At 45.4% G+C, this 23,586-nt stretch overlaps 1 long non-coding RNA gene across 1 annotated transcript in view; it reads right to left on the bottom strand.

Moving 5' to 3' along the window:
- Positions 1-254: 254 nt before the first annotated feature.
- Positions 255-23,586, bottom strand: part of LOC115031542 (uncharacterized) — a 123,460-nt gene continuing 100,128 nt past the window's right edge. The window contains exons 5-6 of the long non-coding RNA XR_003837200.2: positions 5,009-5,141; positions 255-1,568 (exon numbers count right to left, since the gene is read on the bottom strand). This is a non-coding gene — a long non-coding RNA (uncharacterized LOC115031542). The remainder of the gene's footprint in view (positions 1,569-5,008; positions 5,142-23,586) is intronic.

The following is a 23,586-nucleotide window of genomic DNA, read 5'->3' as shown; positions in this document are numbered from 1 at the left end:
CACTACAACAGACCTACCGAAACATTGGAAGTATGTGCTTGACAGAAGCACATTGATTCAAGTCGCTCGAAGATCAAATTACTCTCCCAGCCCAGGTGATTTTGTCCTAGAAGCCAGGATATTTGTATCGACAAGAATATTGATGAAAAACCACTCCCTGCATCTCGGCGGACCATATTAAGGCTGTTAATCTCGGAAGTGTCCCATAATTTTTATCCGACATGCAGACTCTTCATTGGAAAGAGTTTTAACTCCAATGCAAACAGTAATAAGGAAATAAAATCACTGGTGTATGTCTTTTCCAATATCGGTCTTGGTAAGAATTCTTGACTTCTATGCTCAATTGAAGCTCATCTTAAATAAAAAGCTTTGTTTCTTCCAACAGACTTCCAAGGCTAATTGCTTTTTTTTTTCAAGTCCACAGCAATTTCAAAAAAGAAAATAAAAGATGAGGCCAAAGCTATTCTTGAACCGCGCAGGCAAGCAAACCGCCAGACAAATGGGATTCCCGGGAGGGCTGTAACACAGAAATCAGCAATTCCAGGAAGAGGTTCCCCCTGCTCCCACCTGAGGGGATGAACACTCAAGAGCTTGTGTGGGGCCAGCCAATGGCTCGTAGAGGTTCTTGAGCTGCTTCAAGCGGGTTATGGTCCCTAAGAGTTGAGAAACTTTCTATAACAACCCTGGAAAGTCACCCTCATCCAGCTGCTACCGGGTCATTTTGCATAGTCCAAGAAGTGAACTTTGATACATATTCATCTGTTTCCTAAGGTCAGACATGAAGAAATGAGAGCAGCTCAAACTCTGGCCCACATCATTGACAGGCCCTCTTAGAGAGGAAGGAACCTGAATATGTGCCAAAGAATGCCTCAGTATGCACCTGTTCACCCCTTGCACCTAAGCACGAGGCCAGTACAAGGTCCTGGGGACAGCAAGAGTAAGGGAAGGCTCTTGAGGGACAGTTGACCACACACCTGCCATATTACACCTCCAACACACAGAATTCTTGGGGTCACCTGGGTCCACATTGAGATCATGGCTGGAACCATGAAGTGCTCAGAACAACCTTCCCTCTATTGTATTGTATCATGAAATGCCCCATCCCAAGACTCTAGACCTCTGGAAGTAGGCATTAAAAAAAAATTCAAGGAAAGTGGGCATTGGATGCGCTTTTCATTCTCATCAATTGAGAGGCAGAAGCAGAAGTGGATCTCCATGAGTTGCAGGCCAGCCTGGTCTCTACCTAGCAAGTTCCTGATCCTCTAGTACTGGAGAGTGAGTCCCGTCTAAGTAAATAGAGACTCAATGGTTTTGTGCAACATGATTCAGTACAAGAATACAATTTGGCTTTAACTTCTTTACATTTTCAAGGCTTATTTCCATCGTAAAAATAGAGAGTGGACTGGAAAGAAGGATCAGCAGTTAGGAGCTCTTACCGCTCCTCCAGAGGACTCAGGTTCCATTTCCCAACCCTCTGACTCCAGTTCCAAGGCATCTGACCCCCTTCTTCTGGCCTCTGCAGGCACCAGGCATATACATGCAGGCAAAATGCCCATACGCATAAATTTCTAAAAGGAAAATATATGAACAAGTATCTCAGAAGATGTTCAGATTTTTCAAATAGAATTTCATTCCTTTTGTACTTGGGTGCACATCTGCTGCCCCAAAGCTTGTTCTGGTTGGGTAATTATGTAGTGAGACAAGTACCATCTCAAACTGATTCTTCTTCAGATAAACACACACACACACACACACATATATATTTACACATATTTTAGAGGGCAGCTGATTTGACTTATGACAAACTGCGTGCTCCAGTTTCAGAAAATTGATTTGCCAGGTTAAAGTTAAAGGTTAAAGTTTAATAATAAAGTTTTAAAATTGCCCCTGTAGCCTTGGTATTCTGTTTCTTCTATGAGCATTTATATGGAAAATTCAACATTTCATATGCTGTCCAGGAAAATGGCAGCAACAATTGGAGCTTAAACTTTTAATCATTTTCTATATTTATTTTTTAATATCATCCTAAAGAGATCTGGTTACTGATGAATCCAAAAAGCTTTTAAAAAATACCATTAATAGTGTCTTTTTAAGCAGCCTTTTATCCTAGGGAAGAGCTCAGCCTCTGCCCAGCCATGTAATTAATCCTGATAACACCACCTGAGCCAGGCTGAAGTCCATCTCCAGGACTCCAGTTTACACTGAGGGAAATGGAGAGCCTGAGGTTTTCTCAGTGATGGAAGCAGATGGCGAGCCAGAATCCCCCAGTACCCAAATTAAAGAAGAAAGAGAAAGATTGGGGGGGGGGTTGCTCCAGATATCCTGTCCCAACTTTGAAGCTTGCTATCAATGTGAAACTTTCTGACAGACTATGCACACCCCTCTATAGGCCACAGTTCTCTCCTTGGTAAAGAGAGCTGGTTGGATAGACAGAATCCCAGGGGTTTTCGCCAGTATTGAAGCCTGGGGACCTCTGGTCAGACAAGGAGTCAAGATGCCAGCCTCAGCGGTAGCTTGACGCAGCCTTGATGGCCATCCCTACCACCAGGTAGCCAGTTGGCTGGGATCATCACTTCTGTCTTCCTGTCAGCCTCACCAGTGGTAGAAAGTTAAAGCAGAAACTAGCTGCCCTCTCATACAGCTCTTGTTCCCACTATGGCATGGAGGCACAGGAAATGCTCAACATGGCACCCAAAGTGGTGAGCAAGGTGAGTGAGTGTCTCTTAGGCAGTTTTGTTCTTATGATGGGAAATAGGACCAGCCCCCACACCCCTTCTATGATTCTGACTGAATTCACTAGGTCTTGTGTGCTCAAAAGTTAACCTCTAGATCATCCTGAAATATGCTGGACTGTTCTAAAATAACCTGTCTGGCAGCACATGAAGTCCATCTATACAGGGTTGTATCAGAACAGTGAAGCATCTATGCAGTCATGTTGCCTCCTTACCATTGTCCTGAGAGCAAGCTGCTGTGACCTATTTCATAAGCCTCCAAGTGACCCTGCTACTTGGGAGGGCTTTGTTCTGCAAAGGGCTTTGTCACCCACTCCTCTCTCTCTCTCTCCTAAGACCCCTTGTCTCTCCTCTCCCATCCTTTCCCACTATTTTTTCTAACTGTGTCACCTGGATCTACTGCCTGGATCTGGCATATAGCTTCAGCATGTCCTGTAAGTGTTCATGTACTGGAAGTTTCATACTTAGTATGGCAAGGTGTCAAGAAACTTTACCATAAATGCATGATTATGTACCAGAGTATTCTGCCTTCTCCAGAGAATTCCTACTGCTCTAGTGTCCAGTCTCACCATGTGACTTATCCCTCTCCCACATTTTTCTGCCGTAATTCCATGCCCATGGTGTCAACTAACCAAAGGTGTCTCACCAGAACCAAGCAGAGGGCAGCACCATGTTCCTAGACTTCTAAAATGATGAGCTAAATAAATCTCTTTGTCTATCACTTAGAAAAAAGTATTTTGGTTCAGGAACTGAAAATGGATGAATACACTGGTGCCCTGTAAGATGGCTCCCTGGCACTTCTTGTTCAATAATGAAGAACAAATAGCCATTGATGATAATTCACCTCTAGGCATCTCTGATCTTCCCAGATTCCATCCTCAGACCATCTATCTGCCAATGATTCCCTTCTCCTCACTTGCTGAATGGGTCCCAGTGAACCTACCTAGGAACTGCAGTCCACTGGGCACCACATCAATATCTTTCACCTGTGGATGTCTTTTATCTCTTCTCAACACCAATGAGCTTTAGGCTTCCCTGTTTCGGTCCACTATCATAAGTCTCTAAGAGAACAGCCCCACGCATGTCTGTAAACACTGACCAAGGTTCACTTTGGCTCTCTGCAATCTCAGCCCACTGGCTGTTGTCTGTGTTCGTCACAGTGGTGGGACTCTGCCATGTCCTCCCCACTTGATACCTGAGCTAGTATGTTTTGTGGTCAAGTCTTACTTGCTACTTTTATCATTCCTCTTACATGCATCACTTCATTATCTACTGTAATAAATCAAGTGGGGCTATTCATCAACATCATCTAAGAAGTCTTAGAGACGTAATGTCCCCAGAGCCCACTGGCATCAAGCCTGATGCACTCTAGTACAAGACTTGAATGCGCCTCATCTTTGTATTTGCCCTGGAAATGACCTGGGGTTAAAGAATTTAGTTGTTTATGTGAGGGGGGGTGGGGATTCTAAGTGTCCCTATGGTATCATCACTATGGATGTGGAACTGGAAAAATCTAACATTCTAACTTGCTGATCATTGCCTGGAAGCCATGAGCATAGTCTCCAGTGACTACTGCAACCAATACCACAGTCAGGATGACTTAAAATAACAGAAACCCCTTGTCTCACAGAAGTCTAAAGAGAGATGTTGGTATCGTTGCCCCCACTTCAAGGCTCCACAGGAGTATCTGGCCCACACCTTTCTTTGAATGCTCTGGTAGCTCTGATGTGTTTTGGTTGGTGACTAATCCCTGCCTTGCCTTCATGTAACCACCTTGTGTTTTGTCTTCATGTGTCAATCTCGCACTCCTTTGTACATCCGGGATGATGTCATCTGGAAATCCTTCATTATATCTGCAAAGACCTTTTTCCCCACATGCCACACCCATAGTCGGTAGAACTTCAGATTTTGGTGTAAGAGTGATACTTTTCTACAATGGAACTTAGCTATCTCATTTCCTATCAACTGAAGGTGAAGAATTTACTCCTAACAGCAATATGCTTCATGTAACTCTTGGCACATAGAAGTTCATAGTTTAATGCTAACGAGACAATATAGTTATCAAGTGGGTTTTTAGATCAAACAACCAATCATGATCAAGGTGGACCTAGGAACTACGCCTTTAATTCCAAGTCTAGAGCTTTTGCCACCATGGGAAAGCAGCCCAGTTCTTCAGCCTAGTTAAGTGTGACATGCAGTGCCTACATCATATATCAAGCACTGGATAATTTGGTGCCCTGTGTGGAGAATAAAGACACTGAGGCACAGAGCAACACCTGTGCGCTGTAGTGATATGTTCTGCGGTGAGCCCTGGTGTCCAGATTCCAAATCCACAGTCGTCTTCTCTTCCTTTAGCCACAGCCTTGGAGGGAGGGAGACCAGTGCAGCAGCTCCGTCTATTTCCATCCACTGAAAGTACATAATGGGTCACAGTTCTGATTCCAAACTCAGCATTGATGGGGTTCTCCCAGAGCCCCCCAACCCCAGCCTGGCTAGGAACATGTTTTGATTTTTTTGTGTGTGTGTTGTATATGCATGCTATAGGTGTATATGTGCATGTATGGGTGTATGCTACTATATATATATATATATATATATATATATATATATATATATATATATATGGTGGTCAGAGGACAACCTTGTGCAACCTTGTGAGTTCAGTTGCCTCCATCCACCTTCATGTGAGTCCCAGAGATTGAACTTGTGTCACCAGGCTTGTGAGATAAATACCTTGACACTGAATCATCTTGTAGTCCTCATCTTTCTGTGTCTAAATCTCTTGTCTTTACTCCAGCCTCCTCTATGATCCCTTCCATCATTTTCCAAGATACTATAAACAGAGTAAGAAACTATATACTTTTTCATTATATGCTTGGCTAAGAGAAGCTTAGAAACATGATAGGAAAAGGCATTCTCTATAGAAATCATGGGTGAGGGAAGGCTACTTGGTAGAAACACCAAACCTAGAGGAACCACAGACACGACCACCAACCCTGGCCATCTATAATGCACAGAAATTCCATAACCCTGTCACAGGAGGTTCCATCTATTTCCACTGGGTTGTCCTAATGTATAGTGAGCATTTTACACCTCCTTAGTCCTCCATCACCATCATCCCCCAGCCTCCACCTCCGTTTCACCTCTGCTTCATGGTTCCCTAAGTCCCAGCTTTCTTGGGAAATGCACTCAGCTCTGATAATATTCTTTCATGTCCTGCTGCCTTTCCTCCTAAGCACAAAGTGGGACTTGAAAATGTTTGTCTGTGTGATTATCTGCAAATCTCAGGAGATGTGCTCATTATTTTCACCACTGTATGCTGTGGCACATAATAAGCATTCGATGAATCTTTGTTCAAGAAATGGATGGTTTAAAAGGCACCTTTCAAAGTACAGTATGCTCATACATACATTGGCTTGGAGTTTTCTTCAAGGGCACTATGAGCCCAATGTGCTCAGCGCCTTGCTTTTCCACGAAAGCTTTAGAACTACTTTATGTTGGTGTAAAGATAAGCCTAATTAAAACTGCATACATGAGTTTGAGGACTGTGGACCCCTCAGTGGCATTCACTTGCTCTGTCTATAAACGTGGTTTGCCTTTTCATTTATTTAGGTCTTCTTTAAAAGTCTAAATGATGGAGCTGGAGTGATGGTCAGAGGTTAAGAGCACAGGCTGTTCTTCCACAATTCCCAGCACGGGGCAGCTCACAACCATCTGTCATTCAAGTCCCAGGGGATTCAATGCTAACCTCCTAGCCTCTGCAGACACCAGGCACACATGTGGTACATAGACATATAGAAATATAAACACCCATGTACACATAATACATGTTTAAAATCTGATATGCAAGTCTTTATCACCTGATTTATTCCTCAGGTGCCGCCCCCTATCATTTTATTATGCCCTAATGGTTGCATATAAACGCAGTTTCGTTTCATGTGTTCCTTTCAGAGTAGCATCAATTATTATTTTCATGATTTCCTGTAGCTCTTTTGGATTCTCAACACAGATCTCCATGTCCAAGCTGTGACAGTCATTGATCATCTAATTTGTTTCTTTGACTGAGAGTTCAACAAAATGTTTTAAAAGGTGTTGCCAGGGCAAGCAATCTTGTTCCTCCCTGTTAAACAGTTCTAATGGGTTTTCATGGGGAGACTGTCTATGGGTTATCTTTGGAATTGCCTTTAGCAAGTTAAAAAATATATATATATCTGCTCTTCATTTGCTTAAGGATCCTTAGCATGCACAGGGCCTGTTTAGGTGCGCACCAGATCCTCTGTGTTTATATTATAGCTATTAGCTCAGGATTTTTATGGGACTCCTGACTCTGAGCACTAGTGAGTCTCTGACTCTTGCGACCACTATTAGGAATCTCTTTCTGTTGGGATGTCATATCCAACTCCAATATGATAGTTTTTGCTTCATCTTGTATTTTATCATGTTGAGAGAAAAAAAAAATCTCAACGGAAGCAGAATGACTGAGTGTGAAATAAAATATGAAAGAAGAGAGGGAAAAAAGATTGCACACCGTGAATCTCTCACATTTATTATTATAATCATGTCTTTCTCTTTTAATGCACTTAGTGACTAACATTAACCAGCTTCTGATTTAAGCCAAGCTTTCCTTCTGGTGAAATCTTTTTGTTCAGGAGCATTACTTTTCCTGATATTAATATTGCTTGAAGAATGAGCGTCCCTGAGCAATTTATTTGTAAAATTGTGTTTTGCCACGTGCCTTCAAGCATTCTGTGCACTAACACTTCAGGTATAAAATCCAGACCGAAGAGTATTCCCTTGTAATCTCTCTGACACATCTCAAATGCTATCCTGAAAGTCCCCTATACCCTCCCCCCCTCCACCCCACTCCCCAACCCACCCACTCCCACTTCCTGGCCCTGGCACTCCCCTGTACTGGGGCATATGATCCTCGGAAGGCCTCTCATCCCATTGATGGCCACCTAGGCCATCTCTGCTACACATGCAACTAGAGACACAATTCAAGGGGGGGCGGGGGGGATATTGTTGTTCCTCCTATAGGGTTGCTGACCCCTTCAGCTCCTTGGGTACTTTCTCTAGCTCCTTCTTTAGGGGCCCTGTGTCCATGTTATAGATGACTGTAAGCATCCACTTCTGTATTTGCCAGGCACTGGCATAGGGGAGGCATTATTTTAAACTCAAGTTTCTGCTTTGGCTCCTTTGGAATGTTTCCTATAAATTCTAGCTCCAAACATACTGAAAGGCCAGACTGTGACTGAAGAATCCCCAGAAGGATCTGGGAAAAACGGCTCAGTAAGGTGCTTGCCTTGCAAGCATGAGAACCTGAGTTCAACCCCCAATACCCCCCATTGAAAAGCCAGCCCTGATGGTGCTCCACGGTAATATCTACACTGGGAAGGTAGATCCCTGGGGCTCGCTGGACAGCCATCCTGGCCTGCTTGGTGAGTTCCAGGCCAATGAGAAACCCTTTCTCAAAAAGAAAAAGGCAGAAAGAGGAGGAAGGGCTAGAGAGATGGCTCAATGTTTAAAGAGTACTGGCTCTTCTACAGAGGAGCCAGGTTTAGTACCCAGCACCCTTACAACTCCTATCCTTCTAGTTTAGGAATCTGATACTTTCTTCCAGGAGCCTCTGCAGACACTAGACATCATGTATACGCAGCAGACATTATAGTTATACTCATGAGGTTTGAAATAGATAACACTTAATGATTGACGTACTACATATGTGCCCCTGCACGCTTGAGTACACGTGCACACAAAACAGTTCTCCAGAGAAACCATGCATCTTTTCGGTTTGGTTTTGTTCTAGAAACTTCTGCTGTTCTTCTATATCTAGATCCAAGGATGGCTGTTCCTGGGTTTACAAAGTCCTTAGTCCCATCATGACCCATCTCTTTTTTTTTGTTGTTTGTTTGTTTGCTGACGCCTGTGTGCCTCAGCACACCCTTCCAGCCCTGCATAACCAACTCTAACACGGGTTTGATATATAGACTTGTGTGGAGAGTGGGTAGTGCATCCTCAAAAGCTCAGAGCTACCTTGGAGCCTGGGAAACAGAGCCTTTAAAAAAACACTCAAGCTAGGATTGGGTAGCATTGGTTGAAGGTAGGCCCTAAATCCAATGGCTGTTGGCCTAATAAAAAGAGAATAATTTACATGTGAAAGCGGAGGACGAGGTGGGGGGGAGGGAATGAAAGCAGAGGTTAGGGTGGAAAGTCCTACAATTAAGATAAACCACTTCAAGCTAGGAGAGAGAGACATCAGTTCACCTCCAGAACCTCCTGAAGGAACTAGCTGTGTCCACACCTCCAACTGGATGGATTTCCAGCCTCCAGAGCTGTGAGAGGGAAGATAAATTCTTTGTCTAGGGCCATCCCGCTTGTGGAGTTTGCCACAGCGGAACGATGCCAAAGACCACTGCTGCTGCTTGTGTTCTTGCAAAATGGATGGCTTTAAGAGTATCTTTAACATATATGCCTAACATTGCACCACCAGTCATGGCTGTTCCACCCTCCTTTTCACTAACACGTTCTTTGTGACTCATCCATAGAACATACACATCCTTCCAGCCAGCCACTGCTATAGAAGGCTGAGATCAGCAGGTCTGATTCTCATGCCAGATGACTTGTGTGTGGCAATTTCTTTTGTTTACGTATTGAAAGGTGGGGCAGCTGTGTCACAAACACTGCCTATTTCCGCTGAAAAGACTACTTGCAGAGCTTAACAGAAATAACTGTACTTGCCTCGCCCCTCACAACCCTTGAATGTTTCTCTAGCCTTACAGTCCACCCACACCCGCCACTCTTTGACTGTCTACATTTTGCTAGCATAGCGGGTGGATTTCTAAGATGCTACGTGCCTATTTTGGATTAACAGTTCAGAACTTCCGACAGCGGACCGTACTCTTTATATCCATTGAAAGTAATAATAATCTGGAACTCCAAAGGGTTTTTACTTAATTGCTACATCCGTCCAAACTACCTCTGTGGAAAACAACCTTGAAGGTGCTTGCAGTTAGGCTAGCTGGTGAATGTATAGCATTCTCAGCTCTAGGCAAGTAGAAGCACGAAGCTCAGAAGCCCAGGGCCATCCTCAACTATATATTATCAGGTTTGGAGGAATCCTGAGTTATGCGATACCCCGTCCCAGATAAATACATGTACATGTGAAATTTTTAAACATTTACGTTGCTTAGAAATAACCATTTTTGTAACTGTGTGTTACATAAATAGCTTTTTATGGAAAGTAATTTTCAGAGCAGGAGAGAAGGCAAATTTTTGTTTTTCCAAATCTTTTTAATGTCTGGCTTGGTGAAAGATAGCTGGTTTCTAACCTTAGCTTCTATTTTGTTCCACCTCGAACTCATGACAATATTCCTTTCTGGGATTACTGGCAAAAGTCACCACTCTGGAGCCTCTTAAAAAAATGTTAACTGAACTACTCATAGTAAAATTCTATTTCTGTCCTTTTAGGTTTTCTTTTAGACAGAGTCTCTCTAGCCTAGGTGGGCTTTGCCCCACCACATCTAGTTTATGTGGTACTAGAGAGCAGCGGCAAGGTTCTGAGCATGTCCATCACTCTACCCCACTGAGCTTGAATTCTCAGCCCCAACTCATGCTAATGTTCTGAATCACTAGCTGAAGCTAATCTGACTTCCAGAGGAGTCAGGAGAGAGACCATACCCAAGCTTCCCTAACAGTCTGCTTCAAATAGGTCTAATGTGGGTTCCCCTGCTTCAGTCCTTACCAAAGCAGGAATTCCATGGGAACCAGTCAGTTACCCTGCTGCCCTTCAGCCCCTGTCTACCTACAGAGACTTTCTTTGCTCGCTCCCACCATTTATGAAATGAAATTCTGCCCAATTCTACGATTTCAAGTAGAACAATTATGAGCCTTAAATTTGGTGTAATCTCTCCTTTTTTGACATAGGATTTCATGCAGCTCAGGCTGGCCCTCTGACTACTGTGTAGCCCTACAGGCTGATAGGTTATTTCTCTACCTGTGAGATGAGCCAGTTCAAATCAGATTATATTAAAGGCAGGTTTATTGGGAAGCTGCTCTCCCGCCCAGCCAGGGAGGATCCAAGGATGGAAACCAGGGATATTGCCATAGGGGAAGGTGGCAGGGGAAGAAGAGAAAAAGAAAGGGCTCACTCACAGAGAGGAGAAGAGAGAGCTGGAGAGAACAAAATGTTTGAATTATATAGGGAAGAGCCTCTTAGTTGAAAAGCAGCCCAGCCCCTGGGCTGGAAAGTTCAAGATTGGGGCCAAGGTATGCCAGGTAGGAACTGAGGGATGCTGGGAGAACCTGGAAGGCCAGGTCTGCTTTGACAAGTAAAATGGGCAAATGGGCACCTCAGTCCCATGTCCCAGGTCTGAAACCGAACACAGGCTTCTGAATTCCATTCTTTTGGTTGACAAATAAAGATAAGTGAGAAAAAAATAACTTTATTTTATATTTTGTTAGTGTGTTGTTGTGAGACAGGGTTTCTCTGTGGGGTCCTGGCTGTCCTGAAACACACTCTGTAGAGTGGACTGTCCTCAAACGCAAGAGATCTGCCTGCCCGGGACTAAAAGAGTATGTCCACACTCCTGGCTACAGATAGTTTTAGATGTCCCCCTTTAGTGCTGTACCAGAACTTAAATAGTAGCTTCTTAAATGCCTCTGTACAATTGAGTGACCTTTTTGTGCACTGTTGTGGGGAAAAGAAAAAAAAGGCATGTATATATCCTACGCTCTGAATAGGTCTTTGGCCCACTCCACTGCTTACTGATGGACCTTTGAGTTAATTGGCATGTGTCATGTGAGTGTTTCAACTCACCATACCAGCACACATAATGCTGCTACTACCAATCGCATTAGAAAAGTATGGGGAAATAAATGGCCAAGCCCATGGAGACAGATACACGCTTTCCAAACTTCTCACTTTGCCACAAAAGCCCTGTGAGAAGATGGCAGGTGTGTGGGGAGATGGTTTGTTAGTTCCAGAGCTCCTGCAGCCTCAGGCAGGAGCTAGACAAATAAAGCCCTAGTCAGACCCCAGCTGGGCAGCAGAGGGCAAGCTCAGTCTATCCTGTGACTGCCTACCTCCGAGGAGGGAGAGGAGCCCAGCAGGACACAGAGACGAAGCCACCAGAACCCGCCTGACTCTAATTGGACCGGAGGCGAACACCTCCCAGTGTCCATCATTTTCCATATGTAACTGATCCCAATAGCAGAATTCAACAACCATTTATTGAGCATTTGTTATCTTCCAGATGGAGACACCAGCAACAAAAGCATGAAACCAGCCATACTAGTCTCAGATGGTGTTTCTGCTTTGGTGCTGAGCCCTGGGCTGGGGGGTGGGGGGTGGGGGGTGGGGGGTGGGAGGGTGGTCCTTCCATGGAGACCAAGAGCCAGGGGTGGTAACCTCACATTGCTAAGGAGACTTGGGGTATGACCTTCTGGCCCCTTCACTCATTATATTCCACTACTAGAATCTCAAGTATCATCCAAAGACAGTCAAACTGCCTAGTGGGCATTTCAGTTAGCTTATAAGAAAATTAATTATTGTGATTGAAATGTTGGGTCCCTCCTCAAGGACCCCTATGGTTGAAAATTTGAATGAGTCATACAGTCTGTACCCTTTGATATAGGGGGGACAGGAGCAGACTTAAGATAGGATGAATTTTAAATAATCTCCCCGGCTCCTACTCTCTCATACCCCACCCCCTACTCCAATCTACACACACAAACACACACACACACACACACACCACTGTCTTTAAAGCTCCTTTCTTTCAAGGGTCTTCTAAAGAATTCTGGTCTCCTAGGAGTGCAGTATAAAATGCAAATAACCCAGCAGGAGGCCACCTCTACCGCCTATTGACACTAGAGTTAACTATTAGCACTTAAGCCCTCCCTGGCTTCTCGACTGCCCAGATGAGCTCAACCGCCTACCGGCTCACTCTGCTAATGAAAAGCCCAACAATAGCAAGCCCTCTGGCCCAGAAAAGAAGCTCCTTCCCAGGTGAGAGTGCCTGGACGGGAGAGCCAGGGAAAACGTCCAAACCTAACTCCGATACTAGCCTTCCAAAGCCTGTACCTTGGACTTTAATCAGGTCTCTGAGTTACTACTGACTGCAAGGACCTGGGAGCCAGACTTTGAGATGCCCTGAGCCCTGTCCTGAAGGCTGTGGGAGTCATTCTAGAACCTACCTCAAGTCCCTCCTACCCCGGAGTCAGCAAGTTCACAGAATTCCAAGTTATCAAGCGCCTCCCTCCCTGCCCTTCTGCCTCTTCCCTGGGCTCCCTCCGATCCTGGTGCCACATCCTTGGCGGATGTAGCCTTCTCATACGCCTATGCCTACTTTTTTATCTGGCAGCAAGACAGAAGATGCAGGAAGACTTCTAGGAAACCAGGAAGAGTGTGCTGGGAGTAGACGGAAGGAAGGCACCTCTGGATGCTTCTGGGTCAACACTGTTGCCTCCCTTAGATCCTCTTAACAGCTCTGGGAGGGGGACGAGGAGGGCTGGCTAGTTGAGGAAAGACACCCACAGACACCCTAATGTCCTCCCCAGGGCCATTCAGCCTCCCAGGAGCCGCCTCTCTTTGCTTTTGTATTTGAAATGGCTACTTATATGCAAAACTGAAAACACACGGACAGCGAACAGTGTTGTATAAGCAGAAACCAATGCTCGCGAGCTAGCACTCAGCATTATGGTCGGTCGTGGCCCTGACTCTTGACATACGCTGTCTCTTTGAAGACAAAGGTTGTCCGGGCAGAGCCCTGTGGCTTTTCAGGTACATGCTTCCTTTTCTTAAGTGAGCCACATTTGGTCTAGTCAAAAGGCATGGATGCTCCACTCTGGAATTCAACCAAATGTTTTAACAAGCCTCATCAACAAACACCCTCTAGCTACCCAGGCTAGGAGGAGGTTCTGGGGAAAGGCTTCTTGTCTATAGTTGGTTGACAGAGAACTTCTGCCCTGTCCTGCCTCCTCTGCTAGCCCTGGGTGTGGCTTTGCCTGCCTTGGGATTCCCCAGTCTTGCATATAGATCAATCAACCCATTCTGTCTCCTTACAATCATTCCCGTACATAGAGCCTGATTTTTTTTTTCAGGAATTGAGCAGCGGCTCCAATCTCCCAAATAGTTTCAGGGAAATGCATTTTCTTTTACAGTTCATGACAAGTGCCACAAGCCCAGGAGGGGCCTGCTTATATTTGAGGGGACTGCCACAATACTAAGGAGCATGGCTGGCTGCCTTCCCCTTCCTCTGAGCAGGCCCTGCTAGTCAAAACCAAAGGTTTACTGTTCCACAGAACCGCACAACCCCAGCACGATAATTGGTTCTTAAATGACCCTCAGTTTATCCAGTCACAGTGAATGAAGTCTAGATTTAGGGTCTGTGGTTAAGATAAAGAAGGAATCCCGCTGTTAGGCATGGATGACAACATGCATTTCCCTTCCCCTTGTTCTCGAAGCTACACGGAGACCCAATGGGAAGCCATTGGAGAACCAATAGGAAGCCATTCTTAGCGTCTAGGTAGCATGGAGAGTGGAGAGCATCTAGGTAGCATGGACATTTCTGCCTGCTGGCTTCAGGATTAAGCACTGCCAGGCAGCAGCACCCACTCTGATTTTAAACTAGTTGGATTTGGATTTTTTTTTAATTTACAATCCAAAACATCTTATCGCAGACTACTATAAATCCAGAAGGGCTCTTGGAACAATTTAGGTGACATCTAAGAAAGGCCACAGATCCTGAAGTTCAAATTTTGTTTCTGGGAAGCTGATTCCTCAGGAGCCCGGCCAAGCTTCTCTGCCTGGAGCAGTCTTGACTGCCAACCCTCCCTGTGTGGAGCCTAAGGCCCCACAGCTTGCCACCCTGTTACTGTTAACAGAGCAAGCCCGGGATGCTGTTTGGCCTTTGTGGGGTGCCACAGCTCCTCCCAGGGTAGAGAAGTGCAATTCCTCCGTTCTCCCTTTCCCCCTTCCTAATCCTTGGCAGCCCCCTCCCATCCCCCTGCTCTTGCCCCGCCCCCCCCATGGGTCTTCAAAGGGTTAAATGCAGCTGAAGTTGCTTTTAAGAACAGCTGGAAACAAAGTGCTGCCCCAGGCTGAAAGGTCAGGAGGTTAACTGAATTATTTTCCACGGGAATAATTTTCTAAGGGAAATGGTAAAGTTATTTAAGCCACCAGGTGGGACACATAAAGGACAATCTTTCCCAGCCTTCCAGAAATGAATGCTGTTTGGCCTCACAGAAAATTTGGGGGTGTGGGGATGCGGAGTAGGGAGAGGGCTCGGGCTTACATAATGAACTCTAAAGCTTAGTAACATTAAATGACTTTTTGTACCTAATTTGTATGGAGAGGGTGTGGCTGTGTTTGTTGGAAGAGTTCCAAGGACCCTCCGAGCCATATTTTCAAAAAAAAAAAAAAATAATAGTGTCACCTGCTCAGAAATATAGTGGGGTGGGGGCTGGGCGAGAAGACTGTAATATGTTTGTGTGCCTTGACACATTACTCCCACTATTGTGATTACAGCCCAGAGAAATACACCCAACGAGGGGAATAAGCTTTGTGTGCAAAGATGTTGGCTACAACATTATTGATGATTTTGGAATTAAAAAAAAAAACTAATGATTCAAGGAAGGGAATAGATTATTGCACATCAGTGTGAGAGAATATCACGGGCCGTTAAAACTGCAAAGTAACAGCATGGAAACTGTCATCTTAAAAAAGCAGGCATAAAACAATACTCTGGGTGGTGGTAACCAGGTAACTGCCGTCTGTTTGTAAATAGAGGAGAGAATGTAAGGAGGAGATCCAGCCCAGCCAATGGAATCACGGGATCTCTTCAGCCTTTGCTCAGTTCTGTGTAATGTTTATTTCTCTTCTATTGTTTAAAAACAAAACAAAAAAAAAAGTTGCATTGAGGAAAATAAAATGCTTGAAAATTGTGGAGAGAAGTGTATGTGCGCCTCTGTAAATGTCTAAGAAAATACTACACTGTTTTCAAGGAATGAACTGTGTGGCAGGTGAATTACATCTCAATAAAGCTGTTACAAAAGACATCTTTTAAAATTTTAAGTTGAGCCACTTTGGAGAAAGAGAAGAAAAGATCTTTGTTTTCCATTTAAGGAGCAATGCTTGTCAGCAGTGAGAACAGTGGGCTTTGGAATGAATTCTCAACACAATTTATTAAGTTGCTTACAATTACCACCCTAGGCCTTGTTTTATAACCAGAACACGCCCAGTGGTCTTAAAGGGACAGGGGCCTCGTTGGTCAGTCCTAAGAAGAGATCATTGGTAGTAGGACGAAAGTTCTAGAATTAGACAGACTGCTGCTCTGGCAACTGTCATCCCTGCCTCTTAGCAGCGGCAACTACACAAAAGCCTCTGGGGTCAGGGCTCCCAGCACATCCCAGGCTGGTGTGATAGCTCTTAGGCTCTGGATGCAGGGACCCTCAGTCCCTTAGGACTTTTTGGACCCCTGGAAATTTCCATCATCATTCTTTTGTCAAAGGTCTTCAAGTGTCCCACCTTCAGCTCTGTTGGTTCTCTGCCCTCTTTTTTGCCTTCTCCATATTTTCACCATCTATCATCCCTGGGGCCTGTTCCCTCCTCTGCCTCTATAGCCGATCACCTGTCTTCTCAATACTCCAGACTCCTTTGCTCCCACTGAGGCAACAGCCCCTACTGCTATCTTCTCCTCTTTGGGTTACCAGCTCGTGCCACCAGTGATAAAATGAGTATCTAAGGAAAGACCATTACGGAGAAACCTTTGATTGGCCCTAAGGATGCTGCATCAGAGGGTAGCATAAGAGGTGTCTCCTAAGTGACTCAAAACACATGCATCATATAGCCAGAGGTGGGTCCCGGTGGGTATGGCATGAAAATAGGGGTTTATAGTTTATGCAAACCACAGTTTAGCTTCCAGTTTCATCAATCAAAGGCCTTAGACAAAGACAAATCACATGATTTTTTTCCTTGGATTACTGGACTCCCCTTTGTGAGAGAAAGAATGAGCTACAAGGTGAACAGAGTTATCTAGAAACTCAGAGGCTTTCGAGAGCTGAGCCTGCTCAAGCTATCTGAAACTGTAGCAGGAGCAGGATCCAGGCTCCTTAAATTTCTTGTTACTGCTTTGCTGAGATATAATTTGCCATGGGTGATGAAGCCAGTGACCTCCTAATGTGAAAATCCTGCAGACTAGTGGCAGTGGTGGTGGCTCTGAAACTGGAAAGACCTGGGGTTTTGAATACTGTCTCCACGATTCCAGCACTTTTTTTTTTTACATCATTTATGTTACCAGAAGCATGCCTTTCTATGGTGGGCTTCCAAAGGCAACTGAAACAAAATAAAAATATGTGACCACTCCTGACATACAGTGGTATAATGGCAACCCAGGTATCTTCCTCAAGATAACAATAACTGACCAATATTTCTTCTGCTAAAATAAACTCATGCTACCTCTTCCTTGCTCTCTTGCTTCTGCTCCCAGCTCCTCACACCTGTCTGCCTTCTTCATTTTCCCCTAACCAAGTCCTGGGACCCCAGCCTCATACTGTCAGTCAGCACTAGCTCTGCCCACAGCATATGGCCCAGCATATGCTCCCCATGACTTCATGCAGCTCGACTGTTATTTTTGCAGACTGGTATTAAGAAGCATAAGCCAGGGATTTTTTTTTAGACACTGTCATGATGGGGACTCTCAGGTCTGCAGTGCAGATGGAGCGATGCTTGTATTTAATGGTACAGCACGTGGGTTCTATGTTCTTCTTCCCATCCCCGGCTCAGAGGGCAGCGGTGCATGAGGGGCGCCTGCTCCATTCCATGTTTTCTGTGTGTGCCAACAAGCTGCCTGCCCCACTGTAAACACTCGCAGACTGAGCAACACCTACCCTGAGAGGTTCCTGATGGGCACCCTACTCCTTCTAAGCCCAGTGCAAGGCACTGACGGGGGGGGGGGGGGGGGCAGGCATTGCTACCCCCTAACTTGTGCTGTGGCAGAGTTTCACAATGGCTGGAAGTGTGGCTGAAATTGTCTACGATAAATCACCAGCCTGCTATGGTACACAGCCATGGGGTTTGTTCTATAATTGTATGAGTAGAGGGAGCAAAGTTGATATAGGGGGGAGGGGAGGGAGAGAGGAAGAGAGGGAAAGGGGAGAGAAGAGAGTGTGTGGGGAAGAGAAGAGATGAAAGGGAAGAAAAGGTAGTCACTTTGATCTAACACATGAAGGTGAACCAGACCGCTGGCTTGCTCATTCATTTCCTCCCTCCTCTTCCTTCCTCCTCCCCGTCTTGCTCTATCTTCCATTAGTGACTTCCATATTTTGCTCAGTGATTTCCTATCATCCTACACTCTCTTGAGGGAACACCTTTCTTTTTCTTCCTAGCAATGTCCTAAGCTTGTTTCTCACATGCTGCATCTTGCTGCCTCTTCTTCCCTATGCCGCCCTCCCCCCATCTCTGCTTCCCACTGGCTCCACCTTCCCATAAAGAGAAGGAACAAGGTTGCTGGTACCTATGGGGGAGGGAGGGAAAGAGGGATGCGGGGAGGTGAGACATGTGAGTTCAAGACCAAGGTCTGAAATGTGCTAACCCTCCCTTACCAGACTGGGGTGACACCCCGTGAATGCCAGGAATGCACCCCACCAGGGCAGGCTCCACATGGAACACAGGGTGCCTCTCCCTGCCTTGCTCTCTCCCTCACTCAGACCACACAGTAGAGCAACTTCAAAGGGAACTGAAGGCCTCCTTCCCACCCTGCAAGTCTGAGGCCTCAAAGCTTCTCAAAAAGGAGAATGTTCGCAACTCCCTTCAGCATTTCAAAAATGCTAATAAAAGCCATGCACTGGCCTGTAAGGGGCCCAGGCTAGCTCAACTGTCATAGTGCTGGGCTTCAGCCTGGTAAAGTGCTAGAGTGATCTCAACTAAATGGAAAATGCACAAAGACTCAGACCCCTGAGGAGAACAAATGCATCTGTCATTAAACTTAAAAGTGAAAAAAAAAGGTTTTTTTCTTAGCAAACTGGTATGTTAAGTGTGCCAAGGTCTCCCTGAGCTCTGTAGCAGCAGGCCAACAATCCTGCACAAAATGCTCACTAATGAGGAAATAGTCAAAGAAGTCACCTTGACAGGTGACTGCCAAGGCCAAGATACAAGTGACCTTGTGGTGACAGAACTCCTCCACAGGGTCCCAGTAAGCAATGTGGTGGAGCATCGGGGACTTACAGCCCAAGGCCTGGGAACTGGAATCTCGGGAACCAGTGAACTTCTGACCACAGATGCCCCAGGTCAAGAAGGGTGCTGAGAATGCTCTGGGTACTCCTTAATCTCCTACAGAGGTACTGAGAAGGTGGAAACCTCGCTGGCCACAGAACAGAGAGGTGGACTCTTTGGAAGGTCATTATCTAATTAAAATTAGATGAGGGGAGAGCTCTGATAATTGCTAAGCAGTCAAAAGAACACATGTGGGCGTTCTTTTGACACACACACACACACACACACACACACACACTCCCGTTTCTTGCTCTGTCCCATTTGCCATCACCAAATGAGGTCCCTATGCTTCATATGTTCAGAACTATGAGCCAAAATAAACCTTTTGTCTTTATAAAGCAGACTGCCTGGAGTATGCAATTACAGTCACAAAGGGGGTGGGGAGCCTGGAACAATACAGGGGCACTATTTAAAGCTGCTCCAGGATGCATAAGGCAAGAAGAGGTTGGGCATGTAGGTTCCGAGTGCAGAGGACAGCAAGCTTCACTTGCCGTCTTCTCCCCTGCACAGCTTTGCAGTCTTCCAAACCCCTCCTCAAGGATCCCCGACTCCTCTCCAAGGCCCAGATTAGTGATGGTCATGGCAAGCTAACAGCTGTCTATCTTTCTAAGAGCACAGAGATGCTGCATGGAAACTGTGACCACACCGTGGTGTGCATGCCAGACAGATCTGTTATGCCAGAACTCCCACCCCTACTATTTTAGGGAAGCCCAGGAAAAGGTGTCTACCCCTCCCCCAAAAGCAAACACACAGAAAAGCGATGAGCTAGCTCATCTTTACCCTCCTCATCCGTGTATAAGGAACACCCACTGCGGCCCACCAACCTGCATCTGTGGCTCTTGCTTTGCAACATTGAGCACAGGTGAGACACTCCTGCTATGACTACTGCTTCCTGACTCACCAGAGGATGATGTCCCCCTGGGGACCAACAGGCCTGCAGCCTATCACTTCCATTTATGTTGGATAAAATGACCTCTGGTAGATACCTCCATCTAACTTGTAAATAACTATTTGCTAGGTTTTGGTAGCCTATCAAAGCCGTAAAAGCATGCTACCTACCTACCTCAATAAAGCTTTTCCATTGCAATTACTTTATGGTCTACTGAAGTCTCTGTTTCCATAAGACGTGGTCTCTAGGGATCCTGGAGATAGGCAAGCCCAAATGAGAGTCATCAGGTCAGATATTATATGTTGGCTTTCTAAAGATGTGTGACACTTGGGTAAAGAGGCCAAGTGACTCTCTCCCTGTCCTCTAAAGCTTCTTAATAGTATGTTAACACCCACAAGTATCAACCTTCAGGCTGATCTGTGTGTGTGCCCAGACGCTAGTGCCTAAAGGGGGAACCGTTAACAACCAAAGAGCTAAGTTACATGTCTTACTGTGCTTATGTGTGTCTATGTATGTGTGTATATGCCTATGTATATCTGTGCATATTTGTTGTTTGTGAATGTCTACGTATGTCTGTGTATATGTGTACGTCTTTTCTATGCATAAATGTGTATGTGTGTGTTCTCTAATATATACCCTGAAGTATGAGGATGACATGGCGAGAGTTTGCACAAGCCCAGGCTAACTTCTGGTGTGTGCTGCAGATTTGAATTTTGGCAGAAAGAAATGGGCAGAGGAAATGTGCCATTGAAAGTGGAGGTATGGGAAGAAGGAAGGGGCGAATCAAGCTCAGCTGAATAAAGAGCAGATGGCTTAGCCTTCTTACTTTGCCCCAAATCAGGGAAAATATTAGCACACAATAGAAAAACCTTTGTGTAGACAACCATTCACAAACCTATTAGATTGAGATGTGTCCCCATAGGTTCAAGCCCTGCTTCCCCAAGGTGGCTATACTAGAGACAAGAACATTTAAAATAATAATAATTTAGGTTAAATGAGGGTATTCCTGTGGGTCTATAATGGAGCAGGACTATGTCCTGGGAAAAAAGAATATGAAGTACGAAGGGATGCGTGTGTGCCCAGAGGAAAGGCTCTGTGTGCTAGGGTGTGCAAGAAGGCAGCCATTGCTAAGCCAAGAGAGAAAGCCCAATCTCCCGCCACCTCCCTCCCGGGAAATTCAAAGTCTTGGACTTTCAGCCTCCACCATAGGGTGCTGAAGGTCCAGTCTGTTCAGTCTGCAGTAATTAGTCAACTACTTGTCACCCTGTCCTGCCACTCCTGTCCCTGCATATAACCCCAGGACTTTCGCCCACCACTTCATCTCATTTATGTCCATGGCAACACACAGAGAGCTTACAAAGATTGTTTACAGTTGTCTTGGGATACAGATTCTGTACTCCAGAAACCATTTCCAGCCACTTCTACATTTTGCACGTCTTGGCCTCTTATATAAAATGTACTTGCACTGGAAGTTCACTGGTGAGAGACAGCGCCTATCAAGTGCAGCAGCTGCATTCCTCCTGTGGACCGGCTCAGAGTCCGTGAGCTCACACCCATCGTCTCTGCCCAGCTATCTCCCTTCTCCCGCAACCTCAGGTCTACATCAGACAGTAGGTGTTTCTTCCCTAGCATTGAACCAGGTAAGCAGTGAGTTACTCGTGTCCCACCATCCCACCCTCTTTACTCAGCTCTGGAGATACTGTACAATGGTGAGCAGACGTCACTGTCCCTCTAGATAAAACCCAAACCCAAAGGCTGGACACATGGCTCCTTGGTTAAAAGCACTTGCTGCTCTTAGTTCCTAACACACATGTGGAGGTTCACCACAGCCTATAACCCCAGTTCCAGGGACTCAGATGGCCCTATTCTGACTTTTGAGGTCACTGCCCAAACATGGTACACATATGTACATACATGCAGGTAAAAACATATATACAAAGTAGTCTTGTGCTAAAAAACCATAAAAATGATATGAGCAATTTATAGCAATATCCTTTACCCATCTGAATCTTTGAGGGTCAAGTCGAAGTTATGGTTCAATGGCTAAAGTTCTTTCATGTTTCTGGTTGGGTTTCGACAACTTGACAGAGGCCTAGACACATCCTGAAAAGGAACGTCAAAGGAGAAAATGCCTCCTCCAGATTGCCTGTAGGCATTTTCTTGATTGATGATTGACATGGGTAGGCCCAGTCAAGGTAGGGGGTGCCACCTTTGGGTAGGTGGTTCTGAGTTCTATAAGAGAGCAGGCTGGGGAAGCCATAAAGGGCAAGCCAGCAAGCGGCTATCCTCCATGGCTTCCACTTCAGTTCCTGCCTTACGGGTCTGGCCTCTAAATTCTTGCCCTGCTGGGGTAGCTGCCTACCTGAAGTATAAGATGAATGATCCCTTTCCATGTTGCTGTTGTTCACAGTATTTCATCAGAGTGATGATAATCCTAAGGCTATGTCCTATGGAGTCATCCAACTCTAGCTTAAAAACAAAATCCAGAAGGAGGGGACTCATGAGGCAGAAGCAGGCCAGTACAGGAATTTGAGGCTATCCTGATCAACATGAGTCCCAGGCCACCAGTGAGGGCTACCAAAGTAAGGCCCTGTCCCAAAAAAAAAAAAAAAAAAATCCAGAAAGTTTAAAAAAAAAAATCAAAATTGAGATTTCACCATGCAGAACACTACACTGAATCCAAATAAATGCTTTGATGTGCAGGCACATGCTGCTCTAACCGCCCCTATTCCACAGATCCTCAGTCCCTGGACAGCTCTTACTAAAGCATTGTTTTCTTCTAAGCCCTTCAGTGGTTACCTCTATATAAAACCAATACAGGCTTTCTTCTTGTCATTCTTCCCTAAACAACACAGAGTAGCATGTATTTACATAGTATTTACATCATATTAGGTATCGTAAACAATCTTGAGACTGCGTAAACTAGATGCAAAGTCTATGACCTTGAACATAAAGGACGTGGCAGACATGGATTTTGCATGAAGACCATGTCCCCTCCATGCTAAGGAATAGCTACATATTTTAGAGGCAGATTGCTAAATTGCTTCTGCTATTGGTGCTTAGTTTAAGAATGTTACCACCTGGAAACCTAGGCCCTGGAAACTCCTTCCTCTCAAGTTGCTTTTGTCAGAGTGTTTGAACTCAGTAACAGAAAGGAAACTAGAACAGAAGGCTTCCCAACAACCTAGAAAATCAGATCCCCTGGGAAGCCCCTCTCCCTTCGCTAAACCCCAGGGGAGGGAGAAAAGAGATGCAATTTCTTGCCTTTTCTTCCTAGACAAAACACCCCATGTTGCTTGTTAAAAGGAGAAAGAGATCCAATGCTTGAAAAACTCAGCTGCACTGTAGAAGCCTCTCCCCAACCTGTAAGCCTCACAGAAGCTCTCAGCTCCAAGGGAATGGTCTCTTCAGAATCTAGTCCAGTCATCCACTCTTTCAATCCCTCAAGAACTCTTTGCATATGCTAATTTGACTACCTTTCCTGTATGTGTTTTCAACCATCTTTTCTATTAAATCTATTAGTTCCCTAAGAAGGCATCCCCAGGCCCCACCCACAAACATGACTCTCCGTGGCAAGTCAGAAGAGAGGCTTGCCCACCAAGGGGATGGGGGGCGGGGGGGGGGTGGAGGGGGGGGAGAAGGTACTGTGAGAGAGGGTTCATTCTAGACTGTCAGTTCCTGCCATGAAAATGATA

This window comes from Mus caroli, unplaced genomic scaffold, assembly GCF_978045245.1.
Source record: "Mus caroli unplaced genomic scaffold, Mus_caroli_1 scaffold_8, whole genome shotgun sequence".
Lineage (NCBI taxonomy): Eukaryota > Metazoa > Chordata > Mammalia > Rodentia > Muridae > Mus > Mus caroli.
The sequence above is the reverse complement of the archived record's forward strand: the minus strand, read 5'-3'. Positions and strand labels throughout refer to the sequence as shown.